Source organism: Moschus berezovskii, chromosome 7 (genome assembly GCF_049115385.1).
Source record: "Moschus berezovskii isolate FMDL1 chromosome 7, NW_MosBer_1.0, whole genome shotgun sequence".
Lineage (NCBI taxonomy): Eukaryota > Metazoa > Chordata > Mammalia > Artiodactyla > Moschidae > Moschus > Moschus berezovskii.
In genome coordinates this window covers 88,737,343-88,744,416 of record NC_142466.1, presented here as the reverse complement: position 1 = coordinate 88,744,416, position 7,074 = coordinate 88,737,343, and the positions used below count along the sequence as shown (strand labels likewise).

The window sequence follows — 7,074 nt, the reverse complement described above, 5'->3', positions numbered from 1 at the left end:
CAGATTCTACATATAAGTGATCTCTCACAATATTTGTCCTTCTCTGTCTGACATTTCACCTAGAATTATACCCTCAAAGTTCATCCATGTTGCTACAAATGGCAAAATTTTTATTCTTTTATATTGCTGCATAGTACTCCATTGTGTAAATGTATATACACCACATTTTCTCCCATTCAGTAGACTGTCTTTTCATATAGATATATACATACGCACACATCTATTCATCTGTTGATGGACATTTACATGGCTTCCATATCTTGGCAAGTGTAAGCAGTGTTAATAAGAACATTGAGGTGCATGTATCTTTTCAAGTAGGAGTTGTCTTTTTCGATATATACCCAGGAGTGGAATTCTTATGGCTGTTCTATTTTCAGAATTTTGAGAAACTTACATACAGTTTTCCACAGTGGCTACAACAATTTACACTCCCACCAACACTGTGCAAGAGTTTCCTTTTCTTCACATTCCAGCCAATGCTATTTGTGTTCTTTTTGATGACAGCCATTCTGTTAGGTATGAGGTGGTATTTCTTTGTGGTTTTGATTTGCATTTCCCTGATGATGAAAAGTGATGTTAAGCATCTTCTCTTGTAATCATGTTGCTTATTTCTTATGTTGAACCATATGAACTGTTTATATATTTTGAGTATTAACACTTTATTGGTCACATCATTTGCAAACATTTTCTCCCATTCAGTAGGTTGTCTTTTCATTTTGTTGATGGCTTACTTTGCTATTTAAAAGCTTTTAAGTTAAATTAGGTCCTATATATTTATTTTTGCTTTTATTTCCTTTGTTTGGGAGATAGAGCCAAAAAAATATTGCTATGATTTATGTCAAAGGGTGTTCTGCCTTGTTATTTCTTCTAGCAGTTTTATGATTTTAGGTCTTACATTTAGGTCTTTAATCCATTTTATTTTTTTGAATAGTGTTAGAGAAGGTTCTAATTTCATTCTTTAACATGTAAATGTCCAGTTTTCACAGCACAATTTATTGAAGGACTGTCTTTTCTCCCTTGTATATTCTTGCCTCTTTTGTCATTGACTATTGAATATAAGTGCATTACTTTAGTTCTGGGCCTTGTATCCTGTTTCATTGGTCTATATTTTGCTTTTGGCCCAATACCACTGTTTTGATTACTGTAGCTTTGTAGTATAGTCTGAAGTCAGAGGGTGTGGTTCCTCCATCTCTGTTCTTCTTTCTCAAGACTGCTTTGGCTTTTGGGGATCTTTCGTGTTCCCATACAAATGTAAAAATTTTTTCTTGTAATTCTGTGAAAAATATCATTGGTATTTTGATAAGGACTGAATTAAACCTAAGATTGCCTTGGATAGGATGTCATTTTAACAATATTGATTCTTCCAGTCCACAAACATCTGCTTGTGTCATCTTCAATTTCTTTCAGCATAGGATTTTCTGTGAAGAGTATCATGTAACCTGCAAACAGTGACAGTTTGCATTTTTTCAATTTGTCGATGTAGTGTATTACACTGATTGATCTGTGGATATTGAAAAATCCTTGCATCCTTGGGGTAAATCCCACTTGATCCGGGTGTATGATCCCTTGAAAGTATTGCTGGATTTGGTTTGCAAATATTTTGCTGAGGATTTCTGCATTTATGTTCCTCAGTGATATCAGTCTGTAATTTCCTTTGTGTGTGCATGCTTAGTCACTCAGTCCTATATGACTCTTTTGAGATCCCATGGGCTATAGTCTGCCAGACTCCTCTCTCCACGGGATTTCCCAGGCAAAAGAATACTGGAACAGGTTGCCATCTCCTCCTCCAAGGGATCTTCCTGACTCAGGAATTGAAACCATGTCTTCTGTGACTCCTGCATTGCAGGTGGATTCCTTACCTGGTAACTCAGCTGGTAAAGAATCTACCTGAGATGCAGGAGGCTCTGATTTGATTCCTGGGTTGGGAAGATCTGCTGGAGAAGGGATAGGCTACCCACTCCAGTATTTTGGGGCTTCCCTGGTGGCTCAGATGGTAAAGAATTCACCTGCAATGCAGGAGACCTAGGTTCAATCCCTGGGTCAGGAAGATACCCTGGAGAAGGGAATGGCTACCCACTCCAGTATTCTAGCCTGGAGAATTCCATGGACAGAGGAGCCTGGTAGGCTATATATAGTCCATGGAGTCACAAGAGTCAGAGACGACTGAGACACTTTCACTTTTCCTTACCTGCTAAGTATTTGGGTGTGTGATATCTTTATCTAGTATCAAGGCAATCCTGGTTTCATAGGATGAATTTGGAAGTGTTCTTTCCTCCACAATATTTTGAGAAGGATAGGTGTTAACTCCTCTCTAAATATTTGGTAGAATTCACCTGTGAAGCCATTTGGTCCTAGACTTTTCTTTGTCAGACGTTTTTAAATTACTTATTCAATTTCATTACTGGGAATTGGTTGATTCATATTATATGTTTCTTCTGGTTCAGTCTGAGGAGACTGTATATTTCTAAGAATGTGTCCATTTCTTCTAGTTTATCCAGGTTATGGGCATTGTGATGGTCACAGTAGTCTCATGATCTTTTATATTCCTCTGGTGTCAGTTGTAACTTCTTTTTCATTTCTGGTGTTATTAATTTGGGCCCTCTCTTTTTCTTGACAGGTCTAGTTTATCAATTTTGTTTATCTTTTCAAAGAACTAGCTTCTAGTTTCATTGATCTTTTCAATTGTTTTAGCTTCTATTTCATTTATTTCCGCTCTCATTTTCGTTTCTTTCCTTCACTATCTTTGGGTTTTATTTGTTCTTCTTTCCCTAGTTCCTTTAGGTGTAGTGTTAGGGTTTTATTTTGCTTTGTTTTTCCTATAAGTTATGATATAATTTTTCCCAGGTTCATTGAGATATAATTCATCTACATTTTGTTTTTTCCTTTCTTTTTTCTTTCCTGAAGTATAGTTGTTCTACAATGTCGTGTTACTTCCTACAACATGGCAAAGTGACTTTATATTCTTTTCTTTATGGTTTACCATAGGATGTTGAACGTATTTCTTCTGAACTATACTGAATATAGTGCTATACAGTAGGTCTTTGTTGTTCATCCATTCTATATATAAAAGTTTACATCTGTTATAGGGATAGGTTGTTTATTTGAGATTTTACTATTTTCTGAGGTAAGCTTGTATCATTATACAATGCCCTCTGAGAACTGCTTTTGTTATGTCCTGTAGGTTTTGAATAGTCATGTCTTCATTCTCATTTGTCTCTAGGTTTTTCTTTTTTTAATTTCCTCTTTTATTTCTTCAGTGAGCCACTGGTTGCTCAGCAACATACATATAAAATTGTTTTAAGTTGCTGATCTCTTAATTTCAAATGCATTTTAATAACCCAACATTTGTATTCTTCTCCCCTCATGATTACTATTTTTGATTATCATTGTGCATAGTTGCTCAGTTGTGTCTGACTCTTTATGACCACATGAACTGTAGCCCACCAGGCTCCTCTGTTGAGGGGATTCTCAAGACAAGAACACTGGAATGAATAGCCATTCCCTTCTCCAGTGGATCTTCCCAACCCAGGGATCAAACCCATGTCACCTGCATTGCAGCCAGATTCTTTACCATTTAAGCCACCAGGAAAGCCCATTTTAAATTTAATTGTTTTGTATTTCCTTAACTGCTTATTGTACTTATAGATGATTTTACTAGTTTTGTCTTTTAACTTTCCTAGTAGCTTTGTGCATGGCTGATTTCCTACCTTTATAGTATGTTTGCCTTTATTGATGAGTTTTTTGTTTTGTAATTTTACTTGTTTCTAGTTGTGGCCTTTCCTTTCTCATCTACAGAAGTTCCTTTAACATTTGTTGTAAAGCTGATTTGGTGGTGCTGAATCCTTTTAGAGTATGCTTGCCTGTAAATGTTTTGATTTCTCCATAAAATCTGAGTGAGAGTCTTGCTGGGTAGAGTATTCTTGGTTGTAGGTGTTTTTCCCTTTCATCACTTTAAATATATCCTGTCATTCTCTTCTGGCCTGCAGTGTTTCTGCTGAAAAGTCAGCTGATAGCCTTGTGGAAGTCCCGTTGTATACTATTTGTTGCTTTTCACTTGTTACTTTTAACATTCTCTACTCTTAAATTTTGTCATTTGAGTTACAGTGTGTCTTGGTGTGTCTCCCTTTGGGTTATTGCTATATGGAACTCTCTTCCTTCCTGATGACTGTTCCCTTTCAGCTATTATGTATTCAAATATGTTCTCAGCCTCTTTCTCTTTTCCTTTTGAGACCCTGATAAGACAAATATTAGTACACTTGATCTCAGAGGTCTCGTTAACTGTCTTCATTTCTTCTTTTTCTTTTATCTGCTCAATGTCAGTGATTTCCTCTACTCTGTCTTCCATCTCGCTGACCCCATCCTCTATCATTTAGTCTACTGCTGACTCCTTCTAGTACATTTTTCATTTCACTTATTGTATTCTTCATCCTTGTTTGGTTGTTCTTTATATTTCTCTGTTAAAAACTTCTAACTTCTCACTTCGTAAATCCAGTCTTCTTTCAAGTTCTTTGATCATATTTGTGATGATTACTCTGAACTCTTTCTTGGTTAGATTACCAATCTGGAGACTTCACTAAGTTTTTCTTGAGTTTTGTCTTATTCCTTTGTCTGGAATATGTTTCTCTGATGCCTCATTTTGCCTAAGTTGCTGTCTATATTATTACTTTATTTTATTTTAATTTATCCAAGCTGTGCGTTCTAGGGGCTGCCCCATGAGGGCTGTGTGGGCCCTTCTGTTGTGGTAGGCTATGTAGGTGGTCTGGTAGTCTTTGTTGGCCCTAACCCACTCGGTTGCCAGGCCCTGTGCTCTTTTGGAGGCTTCTGGCAGATGGTTGGCTGGGCATAGTCACAAAATGACTGACTGTAGAACCCCAGGGGACTCTGGGGATAGTGCAGAGTCAGGGTTCAGAAGATTCCAGGGTTGTTGATTCCCTACTAATGGATGAAGGCAGGTCCTGGGATTAGTGTTGGACTATTGGCTCACAGAGCTAGGTCCTGGAGTCTGCCTACATGGCCCAAGGATCCCAGAGCTGGTGTCAGATCACTGGTGGGGAATGGCTAGTTCTTGACACAGTAGGTATGGTGTCTGGGATGTTCCAAAGCTTGTGTTTATGTGCCAATGAGCAGGGACAGGACCCAGCTGGTCTCAGGGCAGAGTCTGGCCTGCTCTAGGCAGGCTAGGTCCATAGCTGTGAGATCATAGTTTTCTTGTATCTGGTGGGTGGAGCTGGGTCCTGGCCTCTGGTGGGCAGGACAATGCCTAGAGGCACATCCAGAGGTGGCTGTGGGCTCAGGAAGTCTTCAGGCAGTCCATCTGCTGAGAAGTGGGCCTGTATTCCAAACCAGTTCATTGCTTTGCCTGAGATGTTCCAGCACAGGTACCTACAAACTGTTGGGTGGAGCTAGGCCTTGCAGGTGATGAGCTAGAGGAAAGTTTCCACAATGTTGCCAACCAGCACCAGAACCCACACAGTAGCAGCTCCCCAGTATGGGTGCCACCAGTGTCCATGTCCCCAGGGTCAGCTGCAGCTACCCCTGCCTCTACGAGAGACCTCCAAAACCATGGGTACATCTGGTCCAGGCTTCTATCAAATTTTTGCTTTTCCGCTGGGTCCTAGAGCATATGAGATTTTGTGTAGTAAATACTTTGAGAGTGAAGTCTGTTTCCCACTAGTCCTTTGGGACTCCTGAAATTAAGTCCCATTGGTCCTCAATGCCAAATGCTCTGGAGGCTTGCCTTCCTGGTGCAGGAACCCCAAGCTGGAGAGCCCAAAGTGGGTCTCAGAATACTCACTCCTGTGGAAGATCCCCACTACAATTATTCTCCAGTTTGTGGTTATAGGAGTTGATTATATTATGAACCTGCCCCTCCTACCCATCTCATTGTGGGTCCTTCTTTATATCCTAAGTTATAGAAGATCTTCTCTGATGAAGTCTGATCTTTTCCACTGATGATTGTTCTGAAAATCATTGTAATTTTGGTGTGGTCATGAGAGGAGGTGAGCTCAGGGTCTTTCTACTCCATCATCTTGGCCCCCATCTGTAAACATCTCTCAGTGGATCCTTGAGTATACTCCATAGACAGGAAATTCTAAACCTTTTCTTCTTTTAAGTTTCCAAATCTTTGCCTGATGACTCATTCTCAGTTGATTAATTTGTTCTCCTACCTATGATGATTTTGAATCCCTGAAACTCCATTATACCTCAAGGATTTCCAGTTCTCTGTAATTAGTGCCCTCTTCCTGATTCAGAGGAAATATATTGCCTTCTCTAGATTCAGAGAAAACATAATAATCCCTTCTCACCAAAGCCAGTTCTTTCCCCCTGCATTCTAGCTTTTGGAGTCTGAGAGAGAGAAATAAACAGAACTCTTCTTGCCAATCCAAATTCTGAACATACTGAGAAATAAGATAGGGTATGGCAAAGGGAGACCAAAATATCACATTATTGATGAAAACTAAACTGAACGATATGACTTGGTGTGGAAGTCAAAGGTACCTAAAAACCAAATCCTCAAGTTAGATTGGTCACAGGCAATGATGGATCAGGTCAAAGCTCCCAAGAGAGCAGGTATCCTCAACAGGTAAGACTCAGGGCCTGGAAACATAAGTAAATGGTCAGGGCTGCTGCCCAAAAGCAAAAGGGAGGAACTGAGCTGAGCAGAGCACACCTAGTTTTTTCTTCTTTCAAAATTTACCAGAATAAGTCACTCTACCTACCTTAAAGGAGAAGTAAAGTGACCAGGAATGTTACAGTGATTAAGCTCCCTCCACAAGAAAGGAAACCTCAGAAATGGAAAAGAAGTATTTTTCCCAACACTATCCCCTTTCACTAATTTGGAATGTTGTTTCATTCAACATTTTTCTCTTGCCAATACTTGTCCCTCTCCATGCCTCCATCCTATTACCAATGTTTCAAACACCTCCAAGGCCACCATTTTTTAAAATAAAGCATTGTAACATAAACATATATCAAAGCCTTATGTTACACACCTTAAAGTAATACAATGTTATGTGTCAATTAAATCTCAATGAAACTGGAAAGAAAATAAGCAAGCAAAAACCACATCTGGTC

The 7,074-nt window shown here is 39.1% G+C and overlaps 1 protein-coding gene across 8 annotated transcripts in view; it reads right to left on the bottom strand.

Annotated features, from left to right (window-relative positions):
- AOPEP (aminopeptidase O (putative)) overlaps positions 1-7,074 on the bottom strand; it is a 432,382-nt gene that overhangs the window by 361,521 nt on the left and 63,787 nt on the right. The window lies entirely within an intron of this gene.